Source organism: Armigeres subalbatus, chromosome 1 (assembly GCF_024139115.2).
Source record: "Armigeres subalbatus isolate Guangzhou_Male chromosome 1, GZ_Asu_2, whole genome shotgun sequence".
Classification (NCBI taxonomy): domain Eukaryota; kingdom Metazoa; phylum Arthropoda; class Insecta; order Diptera; family Culicidae; genus Armigeres; species Armigeres subalbatus.
This window is the reverse complement of record NC_085139.1, coordinates 91,064,249-91,081,266: the sequence shown is the minus strand read 5'-3', so window position 1 is coordinate 91,081,266 and position 17,018 is coordinate 91,064,249. Positions and strand designations below refer to the sequence as shown.

At 41.7% G+C, this 17,018-nt stretch overlaps 1 protein-coding gene across 6 annotated transcripts in view; it reads left to right on the top strand.

Annotated features, from left to right (window-relative positions):
- Positions 1-17,018, top strand: part of LOC134202216 (serine/threonine-protein phosphatase 2A 56 kDa regulatory subunit epsilon isoform) — a 224,599-nt gene that overhangs the window by 184,809 nt on the left and 22,772 nt on the right. The window lies entirely within an intron of this gene.

Below are 17,018 nucleotides of genomic sequence, written 5' to 3'. Positions count from 1 at the left end.
GGTGGAAATGAAAACACGGATCTTGGAAAAATTATCGCTCTGAAACTTTGCCAGCCTGTTAACTCGCTCCTTTTATTGACATTTCACCAGTAGCTAATCGAAGGTGTTTCACGTGACAATTTATAAATTGGTATACAGTCATGCAAGAGACCTGCCGATTCAGATTTTTTCAAAGGCGAAAAAAATCAAGAAAACATAAATTGTTCTCAGGCGGATTTGCAAGATTTGACAGATGTAACGAAGGGCTTGCTCTAAAAAAAATATATAATGAGTAGATATCATAGCGAGGGAATCAAGTCTCCCCAATTTATAGATATTGCATGTGCTATCGCAATCCATCGTTCATGAATACAGCAACTTGGAAAATCTGCGTATTTTGAGGAAAAAATATTTAAAAGTCCAAAAATTATCCAGGATGTCTAGCGTTCAATCCCAGGGTCGTTGTACCTGAATCTTTTAAATTTTTGTTTCTTCGTCGCAGGCTCGGTTTCCGCCAATAATTACGAAACAAAATTCTCATTCGACCCAAAAACGCTTGATTTCGTCTCATAAAACTTGCAACTGAAACTGAAAGTCACTATTTGGTCACTTTTTCTGCAACTGAAAGTCACTATTTGATCTGTTTTTTTTGCCAGCTTTGGTCACTAAAGTCACTATTTTGAGCGGCATCGGTCGCTACGTTCAGCCGAATGCCGTTTGGACGAATAGTTAAAAAAAAATTACCTCAGTTTACGAGTGGTAATTCTTCCTACTTCCTTCTTCTTCTTTCTTCACCCTTCCTTCTTCCTTCTTCATTCCTTCTTTTCTCTTTTTCCATTATCTAACTTTTTTATTCTTTCTTCCTTCTACCTTCTTCCTTCTACTTTCCATTCTTCCAAGCATCATTGACGGGCTAATCCCGACAACATATTTCCATAATTCATCTCGCATCAGAAGGCTCTTTACTTGTAAACTGCAGTTTTCCATAATTTCCTTCCGATTCCGAATTTCTCCAGTTCGATCTCTTCTGGCAAATCCAATTGCGACAGAATCTTGATCAGACAAACTTTCATTTGTTTCAAAACTTTTTAGTCAGGGTTCGTATCGCTCACTTAATCTCAGGAGCAAAGGTTGCTCCCTCACGAAAAATTTGGGGGAGAAATCACTTTTCGGGAAAGAAAAACAGCCCACTTCGATTGCCGCCAAACGTTGGTTTGCTCTTTTTCTTTCATATTCGAGTCTTTTCGTGGCATCTTCAATGCAAATGGTAGTAGCTTATGTAGAACCTGGGATAGGATGTGACAACTCAATTGAGACTGCCTTGTTGTTTTTTAGTCGGTTGCTCTGACGAGGTGGTCGCCAGTGCATCCAAATTAATTTTCTACAAAATCTTCCAAATATCATGTATCAAAACTTGAAGTTTTTCTTTCCTATCAATCCATTATTTATGTAACAGAAACGAAAGACTAACAGAGAGAAGTTTTTGCTAACGAAAATATGACTTTGAGATCCAAAATGACAGAGAAGGAGTGGTAATGTTTAAAATCAACAGTTTTAAACCTTTACAACCCTTTAGATAAATTTATATGGCGTTTGCAGTTCAATATAAACTAATTTTGGCCCAAAAAACTGAAACTCAAACATTTACGAGTTTTGCCTAATTTCAACTTTACAAACTTGCAACACGGTCAAACTTACAACATGCTGCCCTTCGAAAAACGCGCCGCCATTAATCGAAGTAATCGATTGTCATTTTCAACCAATCAGCAACCGGTACGATTGTGACAGAAAATCGGTACGATTTTTAATGACTACTTGGCACATCCTATCCTAGTGTAGAACAAATAACTTAATTCATACAGATAGCGTGGTGATGTGGCTAGAGTAAGCGCATCCCTACGGCTATTATTGTTACTATTCTGGGTTCGAATCCCGGCGCGGCCATACAATTTTGCAATTGTTCTGCGATAATTCTCGCGAAAAGTGAGTGAGTGGGTAAAAGTGATGAAACGAAAAAGGATTTTCATCTAATAGGCAAGGTTTTCGTTTATGTTTATGTTTATCGTCCAAGGCTAATTGTAGAGAAAGATTGATGGGTGAAAGATGATCCTCAACTTAAACAACGAAAAAGGATTCTCCCTTGGCCCGAGAAACGCTTGCTTTGGTCTCGAAAACGAAAAGTTGAAACCCTGTTTTTAGGTAAAAAACGCTCTAGCAGACCCATAACCTGTAGGAATATAGCCATAGATCGAATAAGAACACGTCTGTCTTGTAAGATGTTCAGATAGTGAATGAAAAAAACAATTATTTATTTGCTATGCATAGTAACAGTTTGGTAATCATGGCTTGCTTGTGGATCCTGGATCGTTGCTCACTTCTACAGAGATGAGACAGTCCTGGGTTGAAAGTATCTCAAATAAAAGAAAAAACCCAGATTAATCCACCTACAGTGAGATTTTGACCCTTCCTTAGTCATTAGGAAATATTTCCAGACTCTAGTATTTAAAACGAGATAAAACTGCTCAGATTCCCACTGCGATTGATCGTGTTAAGTGGCAAAATTATTGCCTACCCAAAGGCGGATGCTATGGGTTGAGTGACAACACAACTAATTGATAACGCACTGTACGTCCTGCTGCATATTTATCAGGCGCTCGTCCGATTGAATAGCTATTGTGACATGATTAGTAACTATCGTAACGCTGGTAGCATATATTGTACTGGTAATTTCCAGAGACCTCGATATTAATTAATCCGGAACTAATTAAATCAGTCATTGATCGGAACGAAACTCAATAGCGTTCAAAAATAGCATGTATTCTGCCTTTTGGAGGCCTAATTTTGTAAAACTAATCTTGTTTAATACCTTAAAAATGAGTGAGATTTATATGGCAGTACACACATACGTACACATACAAGCATTAAAGTGATCTATTAATGTCTCAAAACATGCTAACATTTCCTATCTAGCTTCCATCGAAGAAATTTTTGAAATTCCTTTCAATTTTTACGTTTTTGCTTTTCTGAGAAGATTCTTTGGTACATACTTCTATCTGTTCCTCAATTAAAATCAATTGTTTCTTTGAAACAATTCAAAATAATAAGCCTATTTTCATATCAAACCATTTGTTATAATTATATTTTCAATACTAAAGTGAATTTGTTTCAAATACCATGCATTTGATTTCATAATTTAAGAGATTTATTAATAGATTAATGCGTAACACGCCTGCGTAACGCATACAAAGTGAAATTATAGACACTTCCGAAGGAAGGGTCAAAACCAGAATTTTACGTTCTTCATATAGAACAGTAGAAGCATAAGGTCTAGAACGCTAGTGGCGCTGTAGTCATTTAATTTGTTTTGCCAAATTATGCTTCAACACGCTTCAATAGGCTTCAATACTTTATGCTTCATGTTGTAGTGCATGTTTCGTTTCATAGGTTTAACACTTGTACCGGTACTTTGGCTGCAGGTCGAAGTAACCTAGATGTTAGTCACGCGAACAGGAACGACATTAGCAATCTTATACTTTTGAATCAACTCATAGAACATGTGATAATCATGAATGTGTGAGTGTGAACAATAAATAACGGCTTGATTGATTTGTAACGCCTTTGCTTATGAAAGAAATTTAACCACTCTTCTGCATTTTATTTGTGCAGTTCAATTGTTCATACATATACAAATTATGCTGCAACAGTTCGCTAAAAGTGAAACATGACTCATATTCTGAGCACTGGCATTTTAGCGCAAACTAGGGTTAAGGATGTATTTTGAACAGGGGCTCTTATTATGGACCACCAAGAGGAATTTGCACTCAGTGGTCCAAAATATCGTCGAACTGGTGGTCCAAAATACCTCTCTTACCCTAACAATTTCATCGGGAGAAATCCTATATTCACTGGCCATCCTGATTGTGGGCTGTTTAGTGTTCCACCTAACAGCAGGACTTGGGCTTGTTTGTGGCCTTTGAGCGGCACATGGTTGCTTTGGACTTTTATGTGCAGCACAGGCCACTCCGGCCTTAGTCTGATTATAATAATAATAATGGTTGCTTTGGCGGAATCTGCTTTCGGATACATGCAGCTTTTTTTTATAGAAGATTATATATATAAATTTTATATATAGATAAAACGGCCTACTTTTATATACCAATGAAATGGGTGCTTTAATTAACATTATGCAACTCAAATAAGTTGCATAATAATAGTTAATAATAGTTGCAAAAAGATGATTTTTTCAGCACGAGTTGTACGTTTATCCAACGAGGCTTGCCGAGATGGATAAATACTACGAGTGCTGAAAAAATCGAGTTTTGCAACGAGTTGCACACGCTATTTTTTGCAATGACGAAAATGGACTTTAATTAAATAAATCTGTACCAAAATTGTACAGTCTAGTTTACTCCACATGATCATTCTTGCCAATGAGCCACATTGCATAGTTCGATAAGCCGTGAAACGATAGATGTACTTGACTTTGGAAATTTTTGATGTCGTATCCACCAAACTATTTAATTTATTACGGGGCGCATAGAATACACTATTTGAGCACTTACCGAAGTTAATTCAGCAAAATGTAGTCATGTAACTACTGTTCTGATGTTGGTGTTTCATTATAGCCCCCAAATGAGTGTTATAATGAATATTATGCAACCCAATTGAGTTGCATAATGTTCATTAAAGCACCCATTTCGTTGGTATGGAAAAGTAAGCCGTTTTATCACTCAAAGACAAACTGTAAACCAGATATTATGATCAGGAATTGCAAAAAATCTATTATAACACTAAATTGGGTGCTATCACTAAGCACCGCATATAGCGCTGCGCTGAGTATTCACCAACATTTCTACCGAAGAAGTTAAGGCAAGGTGCTGCTTGGCATATCTATCTCTCTTGAACGATCATTTGAATTGCTGCTGAACGCCACTTCCAAGCCACTTCGCCAAATCTTGTGCCATTGGACCCAAGTGAAAGATTCATTGTCTCACCTTCCACCGCCACAGACGGCATAAGAAATAATCTTATCTTATAGTCTAATATTAAAGGGAGGATTATTCTTATCTGTTCATTGACTTCGAAGTCCCATACGATAGAATCGATCGATCTATGGAAGTTTAGGAATCTTTTCCTAATTGATCAGATATAAATTAGAAACATATGAAAATTGCATATTCTAATTAGTTTTACACAGTTAAAAGAGAAAAAAAACATTATCATAGCATATCGGTAGGGATTGCTTCTAGAATTTTGTTTTGGTCTCACTTGTTTATTAACGATTATGGGAGAACTAGCATTTGCCCTTATTACAACAAGGCACTAATAATCGTCTGTCGAATATGTTACGATGCGAAATAGTATATGTCTCACTGATTTTTTCTATAAGCTAAATGGCGTTTTAATCATCAGTGACATAATTTATTGTTTCAAGCGAAAAAAGATAACGATAAAATCTAATCTTTAGCCCGCTTTATTACTACTGTTTTGTTATTGATCCTTTCCAACTTGTTACATCCTTAGCAAACCATATAAAATGCATATCGTATTCTTCTGCATTTGAAAATGATGTTCATTTGATTACAATTGTGCTGACATTGTAGCCAACCCGGCATTCAATAACTTTCAACCAGTCCCTAATGGTGCACGTGATACCAGCTTCACGTTGGCTCTCTTTCTACATTCGTCAGCTTATTCTCAGGGAAGTCCTTCTCAGACCAAGCAAACAATTTCTTACTGAAAACATTGTAGAAAACCATTCTTATGCCTCAATCATTACCGCTGCCAGCTTCTTCATCGCAGTGCTTCTACGTTCGAAATTTGTCCTCGTTCGACATTCACGTCCGGACGTTTCAAATTCCGAAGCCAATTTCTTATCAAAATCAATAGCTATCAGAATTGTATTCATCGGTAATATGAATGACTCACCTGCGTATAATCTAGCGGTGGCACCAGTGTATCCGGGTCGGTGGGTTTTGGCTGAGCGAGATTTACCGTAAGTTGACAACATTCTGGCAACAGATAACATCTGACTTCGGTAATGACTTCGATCAAATTTTAGCTACAGTAACTCTTGAATGATTACCTTGACATGTCTCCATTCACAGAAAACCTGCCATCCGATGTTGGGGCAGATCACGGTAGCGGAGATTAGCCGTCCTGAAAATGGGGGATCCAATTGGTGGTTGAATCGACGACCCGTCTTCCATCGTCAACGTCGTCGTCGTCGGCATCGTGGTGGGTCTATTTATTTTATGAATTAAATCTTCCCTATCGGAAGGTGAATCAATGTGCCTTCCCCATCCGTTCCAAACCCAACCCGTCCGACCGTCCATGGACGGAACGACGATGCGTTTGTGATGTTCCTTCTGTCGATATGGGTATGTAAAATCTTGACCATGCGCACTCCATACTGTGGACTCCGTCGGGTTGAGCTAGAGACTGAGTACCGAGCATCAAGACGGGAGAGCGTAGTTTCGTCGTTCTCCAAGGGGCGAAATGCTCGCATGAACCCACTGCTTCGTGCCTGAGGCGAATTTTGCTGTTTTTCTTCCGCTATTTTCGGAGGTACTGTGTCTGGATGATGTGGGTGGGACGATGGAACTCACTGACGGGCTACTCGACAGAAATCGATTCGTGTTTGTGAAGGTGGCGTGGAGAGTTTTCACACATGAGGATGATAGGAACACAGCGTAAGCGTAAGCGGCAACTGACAGAAGCTTCTAATTATTCAGACGTCAAGGCTTGAAGGTTTACTGTCGCCACGAGATGCTGTCAAATTACGTTAGAAGTAATACAGCTTCGTGGCTTGCGAAATGGCATTGTTATGAAGGCGTTAATCACTATTGGTTTACTAATAATCCAAAAAGATATACCTAATTCTTGGTTTTTTAAATCAGTATTGAAGTCACTACCAGTGTCAGTTATCATATTGAAAGATATGAACAAATCATTGGCATTGACAAGGTATGAAGATAATAACATTTTACAATAGAAGATCCATGAATTACGTTACGCAAAAATCGACTATTTTCAACACTCGAATGGATTCGAGATTAGCATAGCCAAAATAGTTCTTTGGGCTCGGGAGGATTAAAATGTGTCGATCCTTCGTCGCAGCGTCTTTTTAGAGAAGGTAGATAGTAGGCATTGAAACAAGGAATTTATTCGAAAATTTCTCCTGAAGTTCCTCCATGACGATTATTGGAAAATCCACTCGAAAGTTTCATCGGAAATTTCTTCAGATATTTATCCAAAAATTCCTACAGGAAACCAGAAATTTCTTCACGAATTTATTCAGGAATTTCTCCAAGAAATGCCCCAGAAATTGCTAGGAAATCTCTCAGGAACTTCTTATGATTTTATTATGAAAATTCCTTCAGAAATATTTTCTGAAGGAAAAATTTCCAGGAGCGTTTTGAAACGAATTTTTGAAGGAATTTTTGAAGAAATTTGCTGAGGAGCTTTCACCAAGAATTCTTAATGTAATTTCCGGTGAAATCCTGGATGATTTTTTGGGAGAATTCCTGGATGAATTCTTGAGGAGACTAAAAAGCAAAAAAACATGACAGTTTCTAGAATAATTTCCGGGGTGATTTCTGAAGGATATTCTGAGGAAATTCTTTAAGATATTTCCAGAAAAATATCCTATAGGGTTTTCTTGAATATCATAAAAAAAATCAAGGAAACATGGGCAAAAAATGTCAGGAGAATTTTTGGCGAAAACTTAAATAATTTCCAGAATAATTTCCTGGAGTTTTTGGAAGAATTCCTGACTGTAAGACATTCCAGAGTCGGAATTTTCTGGAGGGATTCACAAATGAATTTCCATAGGAATTTCTCGAAGATTTCTCTTGAAGAAATTTTCATGTAGAGTAGAATTTCTGGAGTACTTTTAAATTCATGTTCGGCGGAATTCTTGGAGATATTTCTGGAGGAATATTCGAAAGATTTTCTGGAAGCATTTACGTCGAAAAATATGGCATAAATCCTAGTAAACTTTGCGGATTGGATCCCCGAGGAATGTCTGAGAGAATTTCGAGAGGAACTTTCGGAATAATTCCTGGAACAACTTCTAGTAGAATTCTGGTAGAAATCCCGAAGTAACTTGCGGTGAAATACCGGTAGGAATTTTCGGAGGGAATTCCGGGAGTATATGCCGAAAAAGTTCTTGGCGGAACTTCCAGAAATTCTTGGAGATATACGTGAAGGAACTCCCGGAGGGATTCGGGAACTTCCGGAGTAACTTTTGAAAGAATTTCTGAAATAGATTTCGGAGGACTTCCTTGATAAGTTTACGGATTAATTCCTGGAGCAACTTCCGGAGTAATTACCGGAGGAACTTGCAGAATAATTCATGGAGGAACTTTCGGAGTAATTCCGAGGGAAACTTCCGGAGGAATTCCACGCCGCCGCCTATAAAATTTAATTCGGCGCACGAGTCTAGTAAATAGTAAATGGTGTCAAATTATTGAGTGTTGAGAATGCAATTCATTCGGACAACTGTGTAATTTGTTTTGTGTGCTTAACTATCACTTGTTTCAGTTCGGCGTTGCGTGCCATTTTCTTACGCTCCATATAAATAAAAAATGATTTGCATGGGAAAAATCTTTCATGGGGGAGGGGATTGAAAAACCCAGAAAAAGCATTTTAGCACGTAATTAGTGTACGGCCCCTAAAATGCGATAAAATCGGTTTCTTTCCGCTTCAAAGTTCTTGTGGTGTGACTTCATGACCCCATGTTGGCGAACGATTTAAAAGAGGCTCGGAAGCCTCCTTCCAAGAGGCTCGGAAGCCTCCTTCCAAGAGGCTCGGAAGCCTCCTTCCAAGAGGCTCGGAAGCCTCCTTCCAAGAGGCTCGGAAGCCTCCTTCCAAGAGGCTCAGGCCTCCTTCCAAGAGGCTCGGAAGCCTCCTTCCAAGAGGCTCAGAGCCTCCTTCCAAGAGGCTCAGGAAGCCTCCTTCCAAGAGGCTCAGGCCTCCTTCCAAGAGGCTCGGAAGCCTCCTTCAAGAGGCTCAGGAAGCCTCCTTCCAAGAGGCTCGAAAGCCTCCTTCCAAGAGGCTCAGAAGCCTCCTTCCAAGAGGCTCAGAAGCCTCCTTAGAAGAGGCTCAGGAAGCCTCCTTCAAGAGGCTCGGAAGCCTCCTTCCAAGAGGCCTGAAAGCTTCCTTCCAAGAGGCTCAGAAGCCTCCTTCCAAGAGGCTCAGAGCCTCCTTCCAAGAGGCTCAGAAGCCTCCTTCCAAGAGGCTCAGAGCCTCCTTCCAAGAGGCTCAGAAGCCTCCTTCCAAGAGGCTCAGGAAGCCTCCTTCCAAGAGGCTCAGGCCTCCTTCCAAGAGGCTCAGAAGCCTCCTTCCAAGAGGCTCGGAAGCCTCCTTCCAAGAGGCTCGGAAGCCTCCTTCCAAGAGGCTCAGGAAGCCTCCTTCCAAGAGGGCTCAGGAAGCCTCCTTCCAAGAGGCTCAGAAGCCTCCTTCCAAGAGGCTCAGAAGCCTCCTTCCAAGAGGCTCAGAAGCCTCCTTCCAAGAGGCTCAGAAGCCTCCTTCCAAGAGGCTCAGAAGCCTCCTTCCAAGAGGCTCGGAAGCCTCCTTCCAAGAGGCTCGGAAGCCTCCTTCCAAGAGGCTCGGAAGCCTCCTTCCAAGAGGCTCGGAAGCCTCCTTCCAAGAGGCTCGAAAGCCTCCTTCCAAGAGGCTCGAAAGCCCCCTTCCAAGAGGCTCGGAAGCCTCCTTCCAAGAGGCTCGGAAGCCTCCTTCCAAGAGGCTCGGAAGCCTCCTTCCAAGAGGCTCGGAAGCCCCCTTCCAAGTGGCTCGGACGCCTCCTTCCACGAGGCTCGGAGGCCTCCTTCCAAGAGGCACGGAAGCCTCCTTCCAAGAGGCTCGGAAGCCTCCTTCCAAGAGGCTCAGAGCCTCCTTCCAAGAGGCCTCAGAAGCCTCCTTCCAAGAGGCTCGGTAGCCTCCTTCCAAGAGGCTCGGTAGCCTCCTTCCAAGAGGCTCGGAAGCCTCCTTCCAAGAGGCTCGGAAGCCTCTTTCCAAGATCCTCGGAAGCCTCCTTCCAAGAGGCTCGGAAGCCTCCTTCCAAGAGGCTCGGAAGCCTCCTTCCAAGAGGCTCGAAAGCCTCGTTCCAAGAGGCTCGGAAGCCTCCTTTCAAGAGGCTCGGAAGCCTCCTTTCAAGAGGCTCGGAAGCCTCCTTCCAAGAGGCTCGGAAGCCTCCTTCTAAGAGGCTCAAAAGTCTGCTTTCATGAAACTAGGGAGCCTCCTCACAAAAGGCCTTACTTCAATGGCATAGGAGCCTCCTTTCAAGAGGTTCGGGAGCCTTATTTGAATTGGTTCAGGTTGGCCTCGTTCCAAGAGACTCGGATCCTTTTTTCAAGAGGCTCGAAACCTCCTTTCCAGATGCTTCTGAGCTTCCTTATAAGAGGCGCGAAAGTCTCTTTTTAGGAGGCTTGGGAGCTCCTCTCAAGGGCTCAGCAGTCTCCTTCCAAGAGGCTCGGAAGCCTTCTTTCAAGAAGCTCACAAGCCTCTTTCTTTCGGCTCAGACCAAACGGCTCAAAGGCATCTTTTCAAGAGGCTCGGAAGCCTTTAAATTTTTAAAAGTCTTGTAAGAAGCTTGATGTATGAACTTAATTTGAATTGAAAACTTACACGGAATAACAAAATAGCGCTTATTTTCACAAGAAAAAAATAGGGGATACCTTAATTAATGCAAAGTACCAAGAAAAAGGCCCTACTTGATTATACTACACCGTGTGTGTTAAAAGTAAAAGTCGAGAATTTTCCTTCCAGTGTAAACATGCATTTTATTTATTTTGTTTTGCCCATGAAGCAAACAATTTCAGTTCAGTGGATATTTTGAATTTGAATTTTTGTGTAATTTCCGTATCCGGTTTGAGTAATAAATTGAATGTTCGTCAAAGCAGACGTTCGTGTTTTTTATTCCGCGTTAAAAACGTTTTGAGGTTATACAGTCCGCCGAACTTGCTTCTCTGGTGGAGTTCTGAACAATTTGGTCCTTCGAGCCGGATATGTCCGAATAAGAGAAGCAAGCACGAAGATCGATTACGGGTCGGGAGCGTCGCGAGAATGGTTCCTGTTCGTAAATGGAAATGATTCTAAATTTGAAAATTCGAAACTTTGATTCGACCATTTTTTGGTTGAAAGTGATTTGATTTCTTACTGCGCTGCGGCCCAGTAGAAAAGTGATAGTTGGGAGTACGTGGAACCACCCAGGCTCCGAAAAATCCTGAATAGTGATTTTCACCTTGAAGAGTGAGAAGACCGAAACGAGAAGAAAAGAACAATCTAAAGTGCTGTAGTGAATAATTAGTAATACGCCGTAGCAAACCATTATGCAAATGGTGCTACGATCCGGTAACCGTAAACAGCTGAAATTCCCAGGAAACGGAGTTTATTCGACCCCGCCGCCGAATACAACAGTGCCGTCGATCAGCCATCAGAAAAGCCAGCAGGAAGCAGCACAGCTTGAAAACAAAATGGCGGCCAACATTGAAGCTCTCAGCCGATGCTGCGAAACTACGAGAGGGAAGATCAACACAATACGGAATGCGATTGAAACTGCTGATCATGATTATCAACGCTTCAACATACATGCGCTTAGGTTGTACATGAAGACGGTAGATTCAGCTTATGAAGAATATAATGATTTTCAAAACAAAATATATCTTGCTGATCCGTCTAGAAAAGATGAATTTGAACCAAAATTCATAGAATTTGAGGAACTCTATGAATTCAGCAGGATATCACTGTGCCAGATGATCGACGCTCACGAAAATACGGTGAAACAAAACCAGTTGTCCGTAGCCGGTGGGCCAGGAACTTCGGCACAATCTAGTGGAAGTAGTGGAAACCAGTTTTTAAAGCTGTCACCAACGATCGTGCTACAACAAGCCGCTTTACCTAGCTTCGATGGTAGATACGACCATTGGTTCAAATTCAAACAGATGTTCCGTGATATCGCGGACAAATGCACGGGAGATTCTGCTGCAACCAAATTGCATTATTTGGACAAGGCATTAATCGGTAAGGCACAAGGAGCCATTGATCCGCAAATCATAAGGGACAACGATTACGAAGGTGCGTGGAAGAGCTTGACAGAGCAATTTGAAAATCTCCCTGCTTTAATAAGCGACACTATAATGAAGCTGTTGAATCTGAAAGCGATGACGAACGAATCGTATCAGCAGCTAAAGAGTTTGGTCGACGAAGTTGAAAAATGTATTGGTTCGTTGGAATTCCATCAACTGAAAATGGACAAACTATCAGAAGCCATAGTGATCACACTAATCTCTACGAAACTGGACCAGGATACACGAAAAATATGGGAGTCGAACGTGAAACGAGGTAAGCTTCCTATTTACAAGGATATGATTGCTGTCCTGCGGAATCAACAACATGTTTTGGAACGTTGTGAATCTTACAAGTCGACTCAGAAGAGCAAAGGCCAACCTTTCCGCACTACTCAGATAGTCGCAACGAAGGCGCACACGGTGACGATCCAGAAATCTGACGAATGCCCGATATGCAGTGATGCGCATGGAGTGGAAAAATGCAGCGCATTTAAAACATTGGCAGTGAATGAACGATACGAAAAAGCCAAACAACTAGGCCTGTGCTATTCATGCCTAAAAAAAGGACATCGCACTTCGAACTGTAAAACAAATGCAAAGTGCCCAAAGTGTTCCCGACGACATCATATGATGCTACATCAGGAAGAGCAGACGTCTCTGGACAATAAGAAACCGACCTTGCGGAAAGGTGAAGAAACCGATTCTACGATGAATGCAACTGCGAAACCCGAAGCTGATGTGACGGTGGCCAATTGTTCACTTTCAAACAACACCATTACATCACATAAACATGTGTTGTTGGCCACTGCAATAGTTTATGTGTTTGACATGAACGGTGAACAGCATAAATGCCGTGTCTTGTTAGACTCTGGGGCCATGACAAATTTCGTGTCCCAACGGTTGGCAGACCTTCTCCAACTGAAAAAGAACTTTGTGAATGTTCCTGTCACCGGCGTGAATGGGATGAAGACTCTGGTGAAATTCAAAGTGCAGTGCAAAGTGAAGTCTAGAGTGTCTGACAGCGAATTTTGTTTGGATTATTTGGTGGTTCCCAAAGTAACCAGTGCACTGCCTGTGACGAGATTGAACGTGAAAAATTGGCCAATTCCATCAAAATTACAGTTGGCAGATCCGACATTTTTCGAGCCGTCGCGGATAGACATGTTGGTCGGAGCAGAAGCATTCTTTGATCTATTGTTATCCGATAAGATAAGAATGTCCGTTCATCTCCCGGTGTTGCAAGAAAGTGTTCTTGGGTGGCTTGTGTCAGGACCAGTGGATGCAACCGTCACAGTGTGCACAGTGCGTTCTTTCCAAGAAGCTACCTTTCGAGAAATGGACATGGACTTGAATCACATTCTGAAGCGATTTTGGGCAGTTGATAACCAGTCGAGTGAACCGGAGCCGAAGACACTGGTAATAAAGTTACGAAGAGACAAGTAATGTCAGAAATTGCTCGCCTTTTCGATCCGCTGGGACTGCTCGCCCCCGTTATTGTGATTGCAAAAATGGTTATGCAAGATTTGTGGCGAAGCGGTTTGGACTGGGATGACGGATTGTCACAAGAGCAATTGGATGTGTGGAATAAAGTGAAAAATGAACTTCCTGACGTTGGTAAAATGAAGATTCCGAGACTTGTAACCGTCGGAGGAATTTGCCGTTTTGAAATACACGGCTTCTCTGATGCCTCCATGAAGGCTTACGGAAGTTGTGTCTATTTGAAAAGCATCAGAGAGGATGGAACATGTGAAGTTCACTTATTGTGTGGAAAGTCTCGAGTCGCCCCGATCAAGGAAACCAAACGCCAACCATCGGATGAGTCAAGCCCAGCAGAGTTGACTGTACCACGTTTAGAATTATGTGCAGCGAAATTATTGTCGGAGCAAGTGTCGCAGGTATTGAAGGCCATTGATATTGAAGTGGATCGTGTAGTGTTATGGTCAGATTCACAAATCGTGCTTACGTGGATTGATCATATGAAGGCTGAAACACCAGTTTTTGTTCGAAATCGAGTATCACAAATTCGGGAACTAACGAAGAAGTTCGTGTGGAAATATGTGCCGACAACTGTGAATCCGTCTGATTTAATATCTCGCGGAGTGTACCCATCGAAGTTAGCTGAATGTGAATTGTGGTGGAGAGGTCCTTCATTTCTGCAATCCGTGGAAGGTGAAAATTTTCCGTTGCTTTGTGCCACAGCAGAGTTGAGAACATCTCTGGCTAGTTCTGCAGAAGCAGTGGTTGAATTCGCTGTTGAAGAAAATCGTGTTTTGTAATTTCCAAAATTCAATTTAGTAATTTCCAAAAGCTAGAAAGAGTTGTTGCCTATGTGATAAGATTCGTCAAAAATTGTAGGCTTAAAATGGAAAACCGTCGCACTGGACAACTGGGAAGATTGGAGTTTCGAGATGCGATGAAGACAATAATCAAGGTGGTCCAGGCTGTTGAATACCGTAGTGCGATCAAATCCATAGAGAATGGAAAACCTGTGTCTGGAAGACTTCTCAACTTGCATCCCAGATTGGACGACGACCGAGTGCTAAGAGTAGGTGGACGTTTACAGTACTCCGACCTACCGTATGAACAAAAACATCCCATGATAATTCCTGAGAAACATCATCTGACGGAAATGCTTGTTGAAACTTTGCATCGTGAACATTTGCATCTAGGACAGAATGGATTATTAGCAGTCATGCGGCGACAAGTCTGGCCAGAAAGGGGTAAACGAGCGATACGTAGAGTATTGAGACGTTGCGTGAGATGCTTTCGAGTGGAGCCTGCGGAAACTATTCAATTCATGGGTGATTTACCAAGGTCAAGAGTGACAGTTGCTGATCCGTTCATAAGAACCGGAGTCGATTATGCTGGACCTGTGCTGCTTAAACAAGGACGAATGAAAGCACCAATCAAGGGATACATTGCCTTATTTGTTTGTATGTCTACAAAGGCGATACATATCGAGCTTGTGACGTCAATGACTACAGATTCTTTTCTTGCTGCGCTACAACGTTTTGTGGGAAGACGAGGACAGGTAGCCGAATTGTTCTCCGATAATGGGAAAAACTTTATTGGCGCAAATCGACAGCTAAAGGAGCTATTTAAGATGTTGACTTCACAATTGTTGCAGAGAAAGCTGAGTGACTTCTGCCAAGTAAGGGGCATAACGTGGAGCTTCAACCCTCCCAAAGCGCCTCATCAAGGAGGATTATGGGAGGCCGGGGTTAGAAGCGCAAAACACCATCTCTATCGCACGCTTAATGAAACGTACCTTACATATGAGGAAATGAATACGCTATTGATTCAAATTGAATCTATTTTGAACTCCCGTCCGTTGTGTGAGCAATCTGAAGATCCGCATGACTACCAAGCATTGACCCCTGGTCATTCCTTAATCGGCCGTGAACTAACAGCCGTCGCTGATCCTATGTACGATAACGTGAAGGAACATGCACTATCTCGATACCAATTGATTCAAAAGCGGAAGCAGTCATTCTGGAGAAGGTGGAGCAACGACTATTTGACAGATTTACAAAAGCGAAGCAAGTGGAATAAGACGCCCTCACCCATCCGAAATGGAATGATGATAGTGCTTAAGGAAGAGCACACTCCTCCGCAGTGTTGGCGACTTGGAAGAATTGTCAACATTCATCCAGGACAAGATGGAGTGATCCGTGTTGTGACGGTACGAACAAAGAGTGGAGAGTATTGCAGACCTACTACGCAGATTGCTGTACTACCAATTACCGACAATGACGTATGTGACGAGAAAGTATAAGTTGGGTCGAGCCCAAGGGGGGAGTATGTTAAAAGTAAAAGTCGAGAATTTTCCTTCCAGTGTAAAAATGCATTTTATTTATTTTGTTTTGCCCATGAAGCAAACAATTTCAGTTCAGTGGATATTTTGAATTTGAATTTTTGTGTAATTTCCGTATCCGGTTTGAGTAATAAATTGAATGTTCGTCAAAGCAGACGTTCGTGTTTTTTATTCCGCGTTAAAAACGTTTTGAGGTTATACAGTCCGCCGAACTTGCTTCTCACGTGGAGTTCTGAACAGTGTGAAATATCCGTAATTCTACTTTTTCTCTCGATGACAGTCTTCTCCTTCCCTACACGGTGAAAGAAGGACAATTCGTCCTTGAGCTTGATGATTGAAATGTTTCAACACTTGTGTTCTTGTCTTAACAACTGGTTTGTTCTCGAATCGCCAGAAAGAACAGATTTGATTTGATTATAGCAGGTTATACCATCAATACAATTTTTTTAAAATTATGTCACCCACATAGAAAAAATATATAACAATTCAAAGGTGTAACACAATGGAATTTAAGCGTAAAATAATGAATTTCCAACACATGCTTTGACAAATTCGTTAAGTTTGGGCTTGGTCTGGGTTTTATTTGTACAATTTTGTTGTCATCCCCCTCATAATATCTGCCTTTGAAAACCAAAGACATTTTTGAAAAAGTATGCATCGAAAGATACCCTTCTTTGGGAAGTAAGCAGATGATGTCTTTATTTAGTCAAGTACCGAAAAAATGTATTTATCACATCATCACCGCTAACTGTGCAACCTGACCTATCGCATGCTAATTGCCAGACAACTTCACACTCTTACATACAGGTGTGACTGACAAGGTCAGCCGGCGTTGCCTGCGCTACGCTAAACCTTTCATTGTCTGCTGACCAACGGGCGTTGAGTTGAACCAAATTGTACCATCCATGCGAAATAATAAACGCTTTGTGTTTAGCATTCGAATGATATTTCCCCCCATCTCCTCCTATTCCATTGTCTATTGTTCACCTGACACAATTCGATCTATTACTGGGCTCGAATCTAAACTTGATCCGATGTCAATTACCAATTATGCTTGGGTTCCACATTCAACTCGATACAGCAACATTGTTTGCCATCATAATCGTAGCCGATCCGCCGGCCGTTACCATTGCTCCGGTATCCTAATTATGGCC